Source organism: Canis lupus, chromosome 20, assembly GCF_048164855.1.
Source record: "Canis lupus baileyi chromosome 20, mCanLup2.hap1, whole genome shotgun sequence".
Classification (NCBI taxonomy): domain Eukaryota; kingdom Metazoa; phylum Chordata; class Mammalia; order Carnivora; family Canidae; genus Canis; species Canis lupus.
In genome coordinates this window covers 32,337,286-32,355,755 of record NC_132857.1, presented here as the reverse complement: position 1 = coordinate 32,355,755, position 18,470 = coordinate 32,337,286, and positions in this window count along the sequence as shown.

Below are 18,470 nucleotides of genomic sequence, written 5' to 3'. Positions count from 1 at the left end.
CATGACATCGGCTTAAGGTTATCACCCTGGGTGTGGGTAATTGATCCAAGTTGGGCCAATTAGATTCTTTCATTTTAGGATGTGGAATGCAAGCTAATGGAGATGGAATCTGGGAATCATTGATGTTACATAATGTGTATAATCTACCCAGAGGCCTGCACATGCACCCCTGCTGCTGTCTCCTAGATACCTTTATGCCTTTTTTCCTGAGTCTTAATTGTTCATCTCCTCCTTTGAGAACAGTAACCTATCTCTTTGTTGTCCATTATATTTTCCTCATCTAATAAAGCTAGCTTGAGTCTGAGCCAGAGTCAGAATCATTTGCATATCAAAGGAGAATAATTGCTGTGGTATATATTGTTACCCATTTTACTATAAATTTGAGCTCATAAGGGACATAACACAAGCACATGAGTCTACATTGCTCACTTTGTCTTGATGTTTCCTTTGAAAAATCTACTTGATTAAACACATACTAATTATAAGACCTCGTGCTAAATGATTTGATGTATATACATTTTTCTCTTTTCAGTTTTACAACTTTTTCAACTAAGGATATTTCTTCCACTTTCATTTTTCAGGTTTCCATATAAATAAAGATATATAATTAGTAACTCTATAAAAAGCTCATAGATAATGACTATTTTATTTTGGGTTCCCAAGGAACAGACACTGAGATAGAGAATAGTGTGAACAAATTTTCTTAGGAATTATTCTCAGAAAATACACCTATGTAGATTGAAGAATGTAGGACTATGAGAGGGAGGAGTAGAACATTACAGTCAAAATAAAAAGATGAATGGATTCCATCAAGAGCCCAGGATCTGGAATGGCTCTTAATATTTGTCTCACTTGGAGGCAAGGGAAGAGGTCTTTGTAACCCCAAGTGAAGCAGACATTGGCTTAGGCTGTGAACAGGGAGAGGAAATGATCTTAGGTGAAACAGCATTTTTTTTTTTTTCTGACTGAGGGTAACTCTTCAGGTGGCACACCATGGTATGCACTACAATTCACTTCTTGTGCTGTTTAGATTCACTCATTTGCATAACAGACTTTAAGAACATCTCTTGAAGAATTCTGGCTGGGCCTATTTTCATGAAGGAACTTGTAAAAAGACAAAATTAGTTGGACATGTGTACTTTGTCATGAGCTGAATTATGTCCCACAAAAGTCACATGAAGTTGAAGTCCTAACTCTCACTACCTCTGGATGTAAACTTGTAAGGAGATACAGACTTTAAATATAATATCAAGTTATATTGAGTTTCTTCAGGTAGGGCCCTAACTCAATATGCCTGGTATCCTTCTATGAAAAAGAAGAAACACCAGGGGTGTACACAAACAGAGAAAAAAAACCTGTGAAGACGTAGAGAGAGAGAAGATTTCTGCCTGCAAGCCAAGGTGAGAGGCCTTAGGAAAAACTAACAGTGCCTACACCTTGATCATGTACTTCTAGCTTCCAGAACTGTGAGAAAATAAATTTTTGTGTTTAAACCACTTAATCTGTGATATTTTGTTATGGTGGCCTGAGTAAACTAATATCAACTACGTGGCTGCAGCAGATGTCAAAGCTGTACATGATAATTCATTGTGTCTCTACTATAGGATCTAGACATCCTCTACCTTTGGCTACCAACAATGCTGAGGTAGGTAGCTTACTCTGTAGAGTAATTAGCATACTGTGACTAATATAGATTCTTCTACCACCATACCATGATAACTTAGAGCAGTAACAAATTTGCAAAAGCTTGGGGTATAGGGCAGCCCGGGTGGCCCAGCGGTTTAGCGCTGCCTTCAGCCCGGGGTGTGATCCTGGAGACCTGGGGCCGAGTCCCACGTCGGGCTCCTTGCATGGAGCCTGCTTCTCCCTCTGCCTGTGTCTCTGCCTCTCTCTCTCTGTCTCTCTCATGAATAAATAAATAAAATCTTAAAAAAAAAAAAAGCTTGGGGTATGCTGTTAAAAATATAGTTTAAATAATAACCAAATATCATCACAGTTATCTTTGATAATGGTTATTTATAACCACTTAAATATATGATTAAATATGGTTATTTATAACCAATATTTATAATGGACTAAAAGCAGAAAATTACCATATAGCTATTCATTCTCAATTAATCTAGAGGGGATATATGTATTGTTTTTAAGGGAAACAAACAGCAGAGCTAAGAAATGTAATATATTGGCTTCTGTTTAACTACTTTTTCACCTATTAACTGACAGAATTCAATGAGAGGGAAAGCAGTGTGCAAAAGATTTTCTAATTTTATTTAAAGATGACTAATGCATATAACTTAATTACATGATTGTCCTCTCATACACTGTCACATCTTAAAAGCAACATTCTGAGTTCTGTAATTGTAAATAACTCAGTTTAGTTTTGTTTAACATTAAGTTTTGTATTGTTGCAATGTTTTGCAAAAAGAAACATGAATGTTCTGTATTCTTGAAGAAGAAAGAACTTTGATTCATATAGAAGTAATTGTCCTTTCAAAGTTAAAAATGGCTACAGGATATTTAAGTGCCTTTTGTAAAATACCAATTAAAATGAGAAAGAAGTGAAAAAGAGGCCAGAATAGTTTTGACAAAGATCCATAACAAGGAATAGTAACATCCATTCACCCAGAGAACACTCTACACGTGTACAGGTACGAGGAACTCTTAGGACAGCGTCATTAGGGAAAATTAAAAATGTGTGAATTAGAGACTTCAGCAGGACTAAAATGTCCCCATTTTAAATAGTAGCTAGATGATGTTTAATTCAGATAGATTCATTAAAATTAATGAATACCTTTTATTGATGCATTGATTCATTAAATATTTGTTTTATGTATCCAAATGCATTCCAAGAACTATGAACTTGGAGTGCTGCATGAATAAAGGCAAAATCACTGTATTCATTGGAATTATAATGTAGTGTCAGAGTCCAACAAGTATATTTTAAAAGTATAAATTTTTTTTAAAGTATAGTGTTGAATTTCAATGAACACACTTTAAAAATAGGCGTTATTGGAGCCTAACCAAAGAAAGCATGAGTGACTTAGGTTAGCCTCTAAGAAGAGGGAATATTTGAAATACAGAGAATAAAGTAGCACTTGTCACAATCTGCTGATGAATATATTTCAGAGTATTTTCTTTTTAATTAAATACCAACTCTAATTGGAATATTTAACAGTGTACAAAAGTGAATTTAATTAAAGATGCTGCAGCTTAAATAAACCTTTTTATGCGTACATATTCGTGAGTTTCTGAGACAGAAACCTACTTGTCAGATACTCATTTCTTAAGAAATTCAAACAACTTTTTACATCATATAAATTAGCCTCTGGAGTCTGGAGAGACAAAAATGTCTGCTCCATTACCCCCAAAATGGGAATAGTAATACTCTCCTTGCTCAACTGATTACAATATTAAACATGCATGGGAAAGACTTTTCCAGGTGTTGCTTTCTTTGCCTTAAAGTTTGACACTTCTTATGGTTACATTTTTTTAAAGAATTTATTTATTTATTCATGAGAGACACAGAGAGAGTCAGAGATACAGATGGAGGGAGAAACAGGCTCCCTGTGAGGAGCCTGATGCCAGACTCTATCATAAGACCCCGGGATCACATCTGAGCCAAAGGCAGATGCTCAACCACTGAGCCACCCAGGCGTCCTTATAGTTACATTCTTAACCTTATCTTCACTATCTATTCACTTCCTTAGGTTATACTATCCACTATATGCCCATTTGATGATGGCCAAAGATGTCTGTTTCGGGTCTCTCTTCTGAGCTCCAGGCACATCTCTAGATATTCTTGAATATCCTGTATGTCTTCAAAACTGGCATGTTGAAAAAATTGGCTTTCCTTTTCCAAACCCACCTTCCCAAATTTGATCTTCCTTTTAGAACCCTTAGTAGCTCTAATTCTGTGGAAGACATGTAGGAATCATCCCTCTTGCTAGGTTTCAATGTGACACATGCACAAGATATATAATGACATGAACTGAGAAAAAAATTCCTTGTCACAATATAGAACTGGTATCCCTGAACAAAACGCAACTTTACTCTCTATGGTTATTTAAGGAGCCAGTTTTCACTCAACCATTAGGATGATCCCTTACATTATTTGCATCTGCCTAATAATGGGAAGCAGAAGGTATAGAGGAAGCACAAACTCTGTGAAGGGCCCCACATTATGTCTGCTCACATGTCACTGTCAAGAATTAGACACATCTATTCCTTCACAGCTTCAGGTTGAACCACAATCTTCTAATTGTTTTATGCACTCTCAGTCTCCCCACTTGACAGCAAACTCAGATTAAAAGCTGCATTACATTTTATTGCACACATATTGCCAGCACAATGTCTAGAATACAAAGTTTAAGTATCTTGATACATAAATATGTAGATTTTTTTCCATTCATTCATTGGTTCTATAACTATGATTTGAAAATTCTATCCAGACAACGCCTTAGAAGCTAGGGACCTATTAGGGAATAAGACAAACTTTTTCCCACTGGATCTTATGCATTAAAGGATGGAGACAAGAAATATACAAATAAACAGATTTATGTCACGCAGTAATGTTATGTATAAGGGTAAAAGAGATAGAGAATGACATTATTGTTTTGTTTTCTGTGTAGATTTTATTGAAAAGGTCACTTTTTTGGGGGGTGGAGAGGAGACGGGGTAGAGGGAGAAAAAAATCTTAAGCAGGCTCCATTCCCAGTGCAGAGCCTGATGCAGGATTCAATCTTACAAAGCTGAGTTATGACCTGACTGAGCTGAAATCAAAAGGCTGCAGTTGAATAAAGGCTATGACAGGAGGCAATGAGCCAAACAGATATCCTATGGAAGAGCACCGTCTGTAGAGAGAACAGCAAGTGCAAACAGCCTGAGGAGGAAATGCACTTTCTGAATTCATGCTATATGGGGTGTATGGGCTGGTGCATGGTTATAGAATAAGGAAGGTGGAAAGTGAGTAAAAGATCCAAGAAATTGCATGGATCTATAGATTTTCTGGGCTAGAATGAAAGCATGTATTTCTGAATGAGGTGAGAGGATTTGAGTTTGAGAGATGAGTATGGTGATCAGACCAATTTTAAAGTGTTAATACATTGTGGTGTGAAGAACAAATTATAGAAGTATAAAAGCAGAGAAGGAAGATCTATTATGAAGTCACTGTAGTAACCCAGGCAAGAGGTGATGGTGGCTTAAACTGGGGTGGTGGCCTTGGAGGATATAATATGGTTAGGTTCTGGATATATTTTGAAAGTAGAGCCAAGGAACTTTGCCAGAGGGCTGGAAAAACATTGTGGCTGTGATTTGAAAGAGAGAAAGGAGACAATAGTGTCTTTAATATTTTAGGGCTGATCATGTAGTCATTAATTCAGCTTACCAAATATTTCTGGTTGTCCTTGAACCAGCAGAATATATTTCCTCTTCTAAGTATATTAGAGGAATATACTCCATGCCCTGTTGCATTTGGATACGGCCACATGATTTTCTTTGGCCATTGAAACGTGACATATGATACTATTTGCTGACATTTCTGACAATATTTGATTTCCCAGACACTTCTGATCTCCCTACTAATACTGGCAATGCTATGGATATTGGTTACTTCATCAGCCTAGATTCTGTAGTGAGGACAACAAGGGGTAGGCTACCTCAGCCTACCCCAAAGTTGATGTAGCATGTAAAAGAAAAACAAATGTTTTAATTCATTGAAATTCTAGAGAATAGTTGTAATAAATAGATTTCAGCAACTAGGGCAGCCCCGGTGGCCCAGGGGTTTAGCATTGCCTTCAGCCCAGGGCGTGATTCTGGAGACCCGGGATCGAGTCCCACGTTGGGCTCCTTGCATGGAGCCTGCTTTTCCCTCTGCCTGTGTCTCTGCCTCTCTCTCTCTCTCTCTCTCATGAATAAATAAATAAAATATTTAAAAAAAAAGATTTGAGCAACTAGAAGGATAGGATTTGGACTCACTGAGATTAGATTGAACAGGATAGGAGGGACAATCAGAAATCAGGGCTGATTAAATTTTAGTTAAGTCTATCAGAAATTCAAGTCCAGGGGCACCTCAGTGGCTCAGTCAGTTAAGTGTCTGCCTTTGGCTCAGGTCATGATCTGAGGATCCTGGAATCAAGCCCCATGGCAGGCTTTCTGCTCAGCAGGGAGTCTGCTTCTCCCTTTCCTTCTGCCTGCCGCTCTCCTTGCTTGTGCTCTCATTCTCTGTCAAATAAATAAACAAAATCTTTTTTTTTTAATTCGAGTCCAGATGTCACATAAACAATCTGATATAAAACTGTAGAGCTCTAGGTAGAGATATTGGCTGAGGATAGAAATTTGAAATTGTAAAGCCATAAGATCATGTGAGATCACTAAATAATCAAGTGCAAGGAGATAAGAATAGAACTTTTAAGGATGAAGCCTGAGGCATGTAGTCATTGAGAAGTCAGAGGGAGATGAGGAGGAAGCAGAAATGAAAACTGGAAAGGATTACCCATAATGAAGAATGAGCAATGTCGTAGAACTCAAATTTTAAAGAAAAAAGTATTAAAATGGAGAACATTATCAACTGTGCTAAGTGCTGCTGAAAGTTTAGAAATGACAAAATTTAAAAATTTACCATTGGAGGGGTGCCTGCATGGCCCAGTCAGTTAAGCATCTGACTCTCGATTTCTGATCTGGTCATGATCTCAGGGTTCCGAGATTGAGCCCTGCATTGGGCTCTGCACTGGGTGTGGAGCTTGCCTAAGACTCTCTCTCCCTCTGCTCCTCCTGCTGCTCTAAAAAAAAGTTACTGTATTATCTAATGATTTGAACATCATCAGAGACATTAAAAAAACTCTGTCCTTGGGGGGCGGTCAAGCAAAAATCTAGTAGAGGTGGTTTCCAGGGTCAAGGGGGAAGAGGGATTGAAGGCACGAAGGTTAGACACTTTTGGGGAACAATTTGTCTTAAGTGTTATCTCTTTAAAATGGGAGTAAAATCTAGGATGGAATATAGAATATTTTTTAAGTGAGGGATATTATAGCAGTTGAAGCAGTTGGGAATTATCTTGCAGAAAGGCAAATATTGACAATGGAGTAGGGGATAATTGTGCAAACGATGACATCCAGCAGACAAAAATGGTACTACTTAATATACAAGTAAAAAGCTTAGCTTATTTCAGTACATGTATTCTTCGTCCATAATAAATCAAGGAAATTCAGAGTAAATGAGTATAGGTATAGCTATGGGTTCTTAGAGGGAGTGTAAAACATACAGGGACAGATGCAAGAAGGTGGATGTACATACTAGGGAGTGTATCAGGACATTCTTTTCTGATTGCCTCATGAAAACAGGAAGCAGCACAATCAGCTTAGAGTGAGGATGAGGCAGGATTGATGAGAAGATGTGAAAGTTATCTAGAAATGCAGGAGAATGAATGGATGAAGGAAATGAGTATGTCAGGCAAAATTTGAAATTAGTGATCATGAATTGAAGTCAGAATCATCATCATAATCGCATGGTTTTTAAATTTTGTTTTGTTTTGCCTTTTTTTCTAAGTTAGATAGCTAAATGGTACAGATGGGGAGTAGATGGAGAGCTAAATGCTGCTAGGGTTTGTGTATCAGCATGTATTATGAAGGGCAAAAGGGTCAGGAGAGAGTGAATACAAGAGAGTGGTGGACCCACCTGGGGAAGTAGGAAAGAGACACCTAAAGCTGAGAAAGACATGAAAATCAGTGAGATCAATGGATTTTTAGCTCAAGATGGGTGACTGCATTGCTTGGTAAATGTCATTAGAGGCAGTAAAGAGAAATAAATTAGTAATTAATAGTCTGGCAGTTGGAAGAGTAGTCATTGTTTTTGATGATTTTTCTTCTTATCATTATTACTATTGATAATGAAAAGGCAGAGAATTTTGGTGACAGTATGACATTACTGCAGACTTGATCAGCAATCAGAGACCCCTGCCAAAGAGAGAAATAGCTGCACAAGTGTTAAGTAGGTCATGATGACTTGGTCCTTGTGGTTAAATGTACTCATGGACTATTTTCCTTCATAATTCTTCAATTCAGCTCTCATTTTAAGTGCAAAAGTGATTGCTGTTGGTAACGGTAAAAAAAGCCCTAGGGGAAGAAAATAATCTTTTTCATGCCTATTTAATTCTAAGCTATATATGTTTTAAAGAGGAATAAACCAATACACACAAAACAGCTATTTAAATTAATGAGCCCTGCCAACTATGGTCTAAATACTTGTAACTAAATATATATTCTTTTATTCATAAAAACTCAGAAATAATTATCCCAGAAACCTTAAAAATAAATTGCTAATTTCCAACATGGTTACAATTTCCTTTTGAATCTTATCATTTAAATTGTAAAATGTTTCCCTATTTATACAAATGTATATGCATATTTTTTAGGAGAAACTATTTCAGAAGAAGGCATATTCTGATATGACAAGTATTTTTATATGTAATGAGAACACAGAGCACAAACTGAAATATAAAGCTGAGTGGAATATAAGAGAATGAATTTATTCAATGTGTGGACAATTAGGCTCACTATTTTTTCTCTCACAAAAAGATAAATTTAAGTGAACTTAAAAATGGAAACCATATTAATGCAATTAAAAGAATGAAATGGACCTGAGATTAAATTATCTTCAACCATTCTATGGGATAGTTCCATAAGCCTTTATTTTTTCATTTACTAAATAAGAAAGCCCCTCTCTCTTTTGCCCATCTCTGAAAGTGCTTACATTTTATAGAGAATTAATCAATATCTTTTAAATTTTATTTATTTTTTTCACGATTTTTGTTTATTTATTCATGAGAGACACAGAGAGAGAGGCAGAAACATAGGCAGAGGGAGAAGCAGGTTCCCCATGGGGAACCCAATGTGGAACTTGATCCCAGGACCCCAGATCACATCCTGAGCTGAAAGCAGATGCTCAACTACTGAGCCACTCAGGCGTCCCAATCAAAATCTTTAGGTATAAATTCACTGCATGTAAATAAAGTTTAAGTAAGAGTTTTGAAAATATCCAGTATTTAATTTAGTCTTGGGCCAACTCTTATTCTACTAAAACTTCTTATTCTACTAATTCTGAAACATTTTGTTAAAGTAAAAGTTTCAATATTCAAATAATCTCAAAAAGGAGCAAAATTGTTTTAGATATATACATAAAAGTATACTAAAAGGGTATTGCTAGATGAATCTTCTAATCAAAATACCCATGAAATCAGAAATTAGAGCATCCCAAAGTAATTCCCTTCAACAGCCCCCCCACCACCGCATGTGTGTGCACGCACACACACACACACACACACACACACACACCTGACATACTGTGGAACCACTGGAATGATGCAGAATCATTTGTGTGTTCTTGAAATTTACACAAATGGTATCATATTATTATATGCAAACTTCCATGTCTGGCTTTTTTGCCTTAATATTTTCTTTGTGTTTCACCCATGTCGTTGCATAATGCAATTTGCTTATCCTTTTGATTCATATTTTTTCATTGGATGGATATGCCAAATATTATTTATGCTTTTTGATTTTAATGCTGATTTGGGTTATTTTGAATGGTCTGCTACTATATATTGTCATTCACATTTAGATCTACTATTGTTTTAATTACCTTCTAGTCATCTCATTGCTGAGGAAGGAATTTTTGCTGAAGGTTATGAGGATAGCTGAACACATGACACTCAACAATAAACTGATAAGACAGGCAGAAGTTTGTTAGTCATATATACTCACCGCATGAAGGGGGAGGACATGCCACAGAGTTTTATGTGGGGTTTTATTCAGAAACAGAGTGAACAATTAGGGGCTATGGGAAGTAGGTTTAGTTAAGTGTCAAGAGGGGGAAGTGACCTATAGCTTCTGCAAAAGATGTCATTAAGTTGTGTGCAAAGTTTTATGGGCTGGTAGTTAACTGGGAACTACTACTCAAGGATAAACAGAAACTATGCCTAGTCCCCTCATAAAGAAGTTTTGGGGGCAGCCCTGATGGTGCAGCGTTTAGCGCTGCCTGCAGCCCGGGGTGTGATCCTGGAGACCCGGGATGGAGTCCCAATCTCGGGATCCCTCCATGGAGCCTGTTTCTCAATCTCTCTCTCTCTCTCTCTCTCTCTCTCTGTCTCTTATGAATAAATAAATAAATAATTTTTTTAAAAAGAAGGTTTGGGGGCCAGAACATTTTTCAAGGGAGCGGAGTAAGTAAGGGAACTTATGATTAGGCTGCTTGAAGTCCTCCTATTTTCACCAGATGTCAAGGCAACAATGATGTTGGCCTTTAATTTGAGTCCTTACACCGCAGTTATCCATCTGAAATTTTTTTCTTCCCATATGGGAAATTAATTAATTTAAATTTTTATTGGGAAATAATATCTTTTGCACAGCCCTGTCATTAGTTTCACAAGTCATTCTTATATACGTATATCCATCTTGGAATCCATTCTTTTTCGTTACTGCAGTTGCTAACTCATATAATTTTATTGCTTCAAAATAGGTCTTGATATTTCATTAACCCTCCAGTTTTTATTTCCTTATTCAAGAATACCTTGATCATACTTTGCATATAAATTTGATTACTCCTTCCACTTTCAAATGCTGGGAAACTCATAAACCTACCTGGATTTTTATTGTGATCAAATCCAATTTATAGATTAATTGTGAGAATATTAACATCTTTACAATAACAACCTTCCAACTCATAAATTTGATATATGATCCCTTAATTCTCTTTATTTTTCTCAATAATATGTGTGTGTTTCCCATAAATATATTTCATGTATCATTTGTTTGATTTATTTCTTAGTGTTTGTTTTTTTGATGGAAGTGCATGTGAGCATACTTTTTTATGATTCAGATGAAATTCACAACACATAGAGTTAACCGCTTTAAAGTGTGCAATCCAATGGCATTTAGTGCATTCTAATGTTGCACAATCATTAACTCTTAGTTTCAAAACTTTTCATCATATTTATATAACTTTTCTCAGATCCTCTATCCCTCCATCCTCTGTTAATAACTAACTGGCTTTCTGTCTCTAGATTTGTCTACTGGGGATATTTCTTAAAAAGAGAATCATAAAATTGATAACATTTGTGTCTAGTATCTTTCAATTAGCATAATGTTTTAAAATGTATCCCAGTTGTAGCATATGTCAGTATCTTATTCTTTCTGTGACTGAATAATATTTGTTTGTATGTACCACACTTCATTTATTTATTTTACTCTTTGATGAATATTTGAAAACCAAATTGTTTCTGACTTTTGGTTATTAGGAATGATACAACTACAAACAGGCATATGCAAGTATCTGTGAATACACGTTTTCAATTTTCTTGAATATATACCTAAGAAAGGAATTGTTAGATCATATGATAATTCTACATTTAACTTTCTGTGAAACTGCCAGACTATTTTGCCCTGGAGATGCACCATTTTACCTTGCCCCAACTAATGGACAAGAATTCCAAATTTTTGGGATGCCTGGGTGGCTCAGCGGTTGAGCGTCTGCCTTTGGCTCGGGGTGTGATCCTGGTCCTGGGATTGAGTCCCACATCAGGCTCCCTGTGAGGAGCCTGCTTCTCCCTCTGCCTATGTCTCTGCCTTTCTCTCTATATCTCATGAATAAATAAATAAAATCTTTAAAAAAAAAAAGAATTCCAAATTTTGTGCATCTTACCAATATTATTTATTTTCCCATTATTTTTTTATTCCTTATATATGTGAAGTGGCACTTCATCATTATTGACTTAATAATCGATGATATCAGACAACTTTTCCCGTGTATATCTTCCTTGAAGAAACATCTATTAAAAAGCCCTTTGCTCATTTTTTAACATGGTTCTTTGTCATATCATTGAGATCATTGAGTTGTAAGACTTTTTTATATAATCTACATGTTACACTAGATTTATTATTTGCAAATATTTTCCCCTGTTATCTAGCTTCTCTTTCCATTTTATTGATAATGTTCCTTGATGCATAAAAATTTTTAATTGTGATAAAGTCCAATTGATCTTTATTTTTCTTTTCATGCTAGAACTTTTTGTGTGAGATCTAAGAATCCATTGTTAAGTATGAGATTCTAAAAATGTACTTCCATCATTTCTTTTAATAGTTTTATGGTTTTAGCTGTTACATTTAAAATTTTTGTCCATTCTACATTTTATACGGATGGCAGTAGGGTGTCAACTTCATTTTTTACATGTTGTTATCCAGTTGTTAGGGCCCCATCTATTGAAGACGTTATTCTTTTGACCAGTGAATAGTCTTGGCACACTTATCAGCAATCAATTGACCATAAACATTTGAGTTTATTTCTGGATTCTTAATTCTATTTTATCTCTCTATATTTTGCTCCCTAGACCAGTATCAGACTGTTTAGATTACCTTAGCCTTAAAGTAAGTTTTGAAATTGAGAATCACGAGTCCTCCAACTCTATTTTATTTTGCAATAATATTTTGGTTATTCAGTTCCCTTCCCAATTTTATATGAATTTGAAGACCGTCTTTTCCATTTCTGTAAAAGACAAGAAGAGTTTTTTAGAATAATTGTTTTGAATATGTCCATTGTTTTTGTGTTATTTTTATTTCAATAATGGTAAGTTTATCTATCCATGAACATGGGATATCATTTGATTTACTTAGGTCTTATTTAATTTATTGCAGGAATGTTTTACAGTTTTCAGCCCAAAGACCTTTCACTTCCTTGGTTAAATTTATTCCTAGATACTTTTTAAAATTGCAAATGCAATTTTTTAATTAAAGTTCCATTTGGAAAGTTTATTGCTGATGTGGAGAAACACAGCTGATTTCTCTGTTTATCTTGTCCAGTAATTTTGCTGAGTTCACTTATTAACTCTGGTACTTTCTTTTTGGATATTTGGAAGTTTTAATATTTAGAGGTCTATTATCTGCAAATAAAAATAGTTTTACTACTTCCTTTCTACTTTGGATGTCATTTATGTATTTGTTTGTTTGTTTGGCTCATTTTCCTGCTTAGAACTTACAGTAAAATATTGAATTTTTACTGTTAAAAAAAATCACAGTTAAAGTGATGTCTTGTCTTGTTCTTGATGTAGGAGGATAATTTTTAGTTTTCCCCAGTGGAATCTGATGCTAGCTGTGGGTTGTTGATGGATGCCATTTATCATGCTAAGGAATTATTCTTTTGTTCCTAGATTTCTGAGGATATTTATGATGAAAGGTGATGGGTTTTGTCAAATGTTTTTTTCAGTGTCAATTGAGATTTTTTTGTTGTTGTTGTTTATCCTTTGATCCCTTTAATGTAATATATATTGATTGATTTTATTGTGTTTAACTGTTTTTACCTTCCTGGGATAAATTCCACTTTTTTGTGGTGTATAATTCCTTAATGTGCTATTGAATTTAGTTTGTAAATGTTTTATTGAGGATTTTTGTGTCCTCAGAATAGAAGATATTGGTCTGTAGTTTTCTTTACTTGTGGTATTTTTGTCAGACTTTCATATCAGCATAATTCCAGTCTCCTAGAATAAGCTAAGATGTGTTATCCTTTCTATTTACTGAAAAAGTTTGAGTGGAATTGGTATTAATTTTTAAAATGTTTGGTAGAATTCAGTATTAGAGACACATGCTATTAAATTTTTCTTAGTTACTAGTTTGTGGTTACTGATTCAAACTCTTGTTATAGGACTATTGAAGTTTTCTATTTATTTAGTTTTGGGAATTTATGTTTTTCTTGAAATTTACCCATATAATTTAGATTATCTAATTATTTTAGTACACAGTTATTCATAGTGTTTTCCTGATACTTGTCATTACTGTAAGGTTCATAGTAATGCTCCATTTTTATTTTTGATTTTAGTTATTGGCTTATCTTTATAAGTTTGACCAAAAGTTCATCAATTTTTGTTGGTCTTTTAAAGAAACAATTTTTGATTTTGTTGGTTCTATCTATTGTTTTTATATTCTTTATTTCATTTACCCCCATTTCAACCTATATTTTTTTTCCAACCTTATACTGAGTGTGTGTTTATTTGCTATTCTTTACTAGTTCTTTAAGGTTTAATATTAGGTTGCTGATTTGAGATCTGTCTTATTTTTCATGTAGGTACTTACAGCTCTAAATTTCCCTTTGAACACTACTTTTGTTGCACCACATAAGTTTTTACTGTTTTCATGTAGTATTGTTTCCATCCTCACATTTTCAAACAATTTGTATTATTGGAACTAATATGTGTGTCTTATAAGCATATATATTTGGATCATGTTTTCTTAGGCCTTTCTGCAAATCTCTTTTAATAGAAGAGTTTAATTTGCATTAAAAGTGTTACTGCTGATGGGAAATTTCTGCCATTTTTTATATTTCTATGTTTCTTTCCTTAATTCCTCCAAATTGCCTTCTTCTATGTTTGCTAAAAGATTTTCTATTATATAATTTTTATTCCTTCTTCAATTTCATTGGGTATATAATTTAGTCATCGTAATTATTATCATGGGAATATTAATATTTTCAACTTTTATAAATCTAGTTTGAATTGATAGTAACATTAGTAGCATACACTTTGCTCACATTAAACTCAGTGAGTCTTATTTTGTCATAAATTACATCTTCACACACCTTATGCCTATTAACATAGATTGTAATTATTATTTCATGAAAAGTAAAATCATATGGATAAAAGAAGAGCTAAAACAAAGCTATAGTAATATAGTTTTTATATTGTTAAGTATAAATACCTTTATAAAAGATCTTTCTTTGTATGGCTTTAAGTTGCTGTGTATTGTCCTTTTATTTCAGCCTGAAGGATTCTCATTAGCATTTCTTGTAGGACAGATCTATTAGTGATAAACTTTCCTACCTTCTGTTTATCTGAAAAAAAAAAAAAACTTATTTTTTTTCTTTTTGAGAGTTTTTCTGTATATAAAATTCTTGATTGAGATCTTTTTCTTTCAGAACATTAAATACATTATTCCACTGTTTTCTAGCCTCCATGGTTTCAAAGGGGAAATCACTTGTTAATTTTTTTCAGGATATTTGTGTATGACAAGTCATTTGTCTCCATTTCTTTTTCAAGAATTTTCTTTTATCTTTGGCTTTCAACAGTTTCATTATAATGTGTTTTGGTGTGAGTCATTTTGGATTTACTATATATAGAGTTTGTTGAACTTCGTGGGTGTGTAGATTCATACCTTTCATCAAATTGGGACATTTTGATCATTACTTTTTCAAATGTTTTTTCTTCTAGGACGCTCAGAATACACACACTGATATGCTTTATGGAACTCTATAGTCCCCCTAGTTCTGTTAATCTTTCTTAATTCTCTTTATTTCTTTTTTTTTTTAAGATTTATTTATTTATTTATTTATTTATTTATTTATTTATTTATTTATGATAGACACACAGAGAGAGAGAGGCAGAGACACAGGAGGAGGGAGAAGCAGGCTCCATGCCAGGAGCCCGATGCGGGACTCGATCCCGGGACTCCAGGACCGCGCCCTGGACCAAAGGCAGGTGCTAAACCCCTGAGCCACCCAGGGATCCCCAATTCTCTTTATTTCCTTTCTCAGACAGGTTAATTTCAATTTGCCTTATTTTCAAGTAACTGATTCTCCTTCCTGGCTGCTCAAACCTTTATTCAACACCTCTACTGAATTTTATAATCATAATTATACTTTTGGGCTCTGGAATTTATGCTTGATTCTCTTTTATAATTTTTATCTTTTATTGAAATTTCTTACTTATTTCAATATTATCCTCCTGATTTTCTTTCTTTCTTATTATGTCCTTCAGCTTTTTGAGCATATATAACTGATGTATTTATTTATATATTTGAGAAAGAGTAAGAGAGAAGATGAGGAGGGGCAGAAGAAGAGAGGAGAGAAAAATCTCAATCAGACTCTGCCACAAGCATGGAGTCCAACATGGAGCTTGATATCATTATCCACGAGTTGATGACCTGAGCCAAAATCAGGGATTAGATGCTTAACTTACTGAGCCAGCAAGGCACCCCTATATAACACGTTAAAAACATTTTTTAAAGTAAATCTAATCTTTGACTTATCTCAACAATAGTTTATATTAATTATTTCTTTTTAAAAATCTTCCCCAAAGATTACTGTAGTTGATTCTTGAGAACTGCAGTCATCCATTTGTTTAGTGACTTTACCAAACTATTTTTGTCTTGACCATAATCCTTGTATGTGGTCACTGAAATCTGTTCTGTCACCTTCATACTCATGCAGTAACCTGACAGAGATGTCCTAGAATGCTAGATTCAATAATAAAAGAAAACAAGAGGAAATAAAGGTATTTGTCTTTTCAAGTTCTTTCAACAAAACTCATGCCAAGGAAGAAATTTTAGCCTGACAAACTTAAAACAATGGTCAATCTCTGAAAAGATCCTCAATGAACCACCAGTGTGATCAAAGCATACAACCTCATTTTTTTTTTTTTTTTGAGGACAAAATTCTTTTTACCTACTCTTTCATCAGGAAACTGTACAGGTATGTGAGATATCACATAACTTCTATATGAAATGTCAAAATTCATAAAAATGCACCTGCCTATTTCTTCTTCAATCTGACGCTTGGATGCTTAGGATGTTACCTAGACTGCAAAGTTTTAAATAATGGATTCTCACAGTTCTTGCCAGCTTGATAGTTATTTCAGAGAAATGTCTGATTCCTGGAGCTTTGTATTTTCCATCTTTCACAACATCAGTATAATTTTTCATACTTTCATTCTCTATTATATTTCTGGTACAAAATATATATTTTTTAAGATTATTTATTTATTCATGAGCTACACAGAGAGAGGGAGAGAGAGGCAGAGACACAGGCAGAGGGAGAAGCAGGTTCCACACAGAGAGTCCAACGTGGGACTCGACCCCAGGACTCCAGGATCATGCTGTGGGCCAAAGGCAGGTGCTAAACTGCTGAGCCACTCAGGGATCCCCAAAGAAATATAATTTTTAAGGATAAGTGACTGAGTGGCTCAGCAGTTGAGCATGTGCCTTTGGCTCAGGGCATGATCCCAGGTCTGGGGATCAAGTCATGCATTGGGCTCCTTCAGGGGAGCCTGCTTCTCCCTCTATCTATGTCTCTGCCTCTCTGTGTGTGTCTCTCATGAATAAATAAATAAAATCTTTAAAATATATATATATAATTTTTAAATTGTTGTTATATTCAGCAGCCATTCTAAATTCACATATTGGTTGTAAAAATATATACCATTTCTCTTCACTTTCATATTATTTTCTTTAAAATCATAAATTGTATTTTTTCAACTGAGGTATGATTTGCACACAGTGAAATGTAGAGAGTTTTTTTAAAAGCCTAAACTTCTCAAAATAAAGAATATATTTGCATAATCACAACTCCAATCAAGTTTTTTTTTTTAAAGATTTTATTTACTAATTCACGAGAGACACACAGAGAGGGAGAGAGACACAGACACAAGCAGAAGCAAGCTCTATGCAGGGAGTCTGACGTGGGACTCAATCCCAGGTCTCCAGGATCATACCCTGGGCAAAAGGTGGAGCTAAACCGCTGAGCCACCCAGGCGGTCCTCCAAACAGGTTTTAAAACATTACTTCAGCAGATTTCATCCCTTCCCCTACTTCAGGAAAAACATCATTTTAATTTTTAGAAACAACATAGTTTAGTTGTACTTGAACTTGATGGTCTTTGACTTACTCAAAATAAAGGGATTTTGTTTTGTTTTATTTTGTTTTTAGATTTGTCTGTCACTACATATATTAGAAGTTCACCTCTTTTATTGATTAGTAGTATTGCATTATATAGCTTCATGAGACATTATCTATGCACTTCTGATAAATATCTCTAATTTTGATTTACTATTTATTTAGCTACTGTAGCTATTCTAGTCTGTGTGTGTCCTTATGTATGGATTGCCTATTTAATCTTTTTTAATATTTTATTTATTTATTTTAGAGAGAGAGAGAGGGAGAGTGTATATCTACAAGCAGGGGGACGGAGAAGGACAAACAGAATCTATGCTGAGCATAGAGCCTGACACAGGGCTTGATCCCATGGCCTTTAGATCATGATCTGAGCCCAAATCAAGAGTTGGATGATCAACTGAGCCAGCCAGGCACCTCTTATAGCATCTTTTCGTAACAAAAGTTTTAATTTTTATGAAGTCTAATTTATAATTTGTCTTTTGCTTTTTGTGTCCTGTTTAAGAATATATCATATGCTTTAAAGTCAAAAATATTTTAAAATTTTTTAGAAGCCATACTTGTACTTTTGTGTTTGATACCCATACAAAATTATATTTTGTATCAAATTTGAAATCGAGTTGACTTTTTCATGTATGGATATCCAGTTTTTCCAGAACCATTTCTGAAATAGCTCTCTTTTCTTCTTAAATTATTCTACTACTTTAGTGAAAAAAATCATTTGACAACATATGTATCAATCTATTTCTGGACTTCTTTTTTTTAAAGGCTTTATTT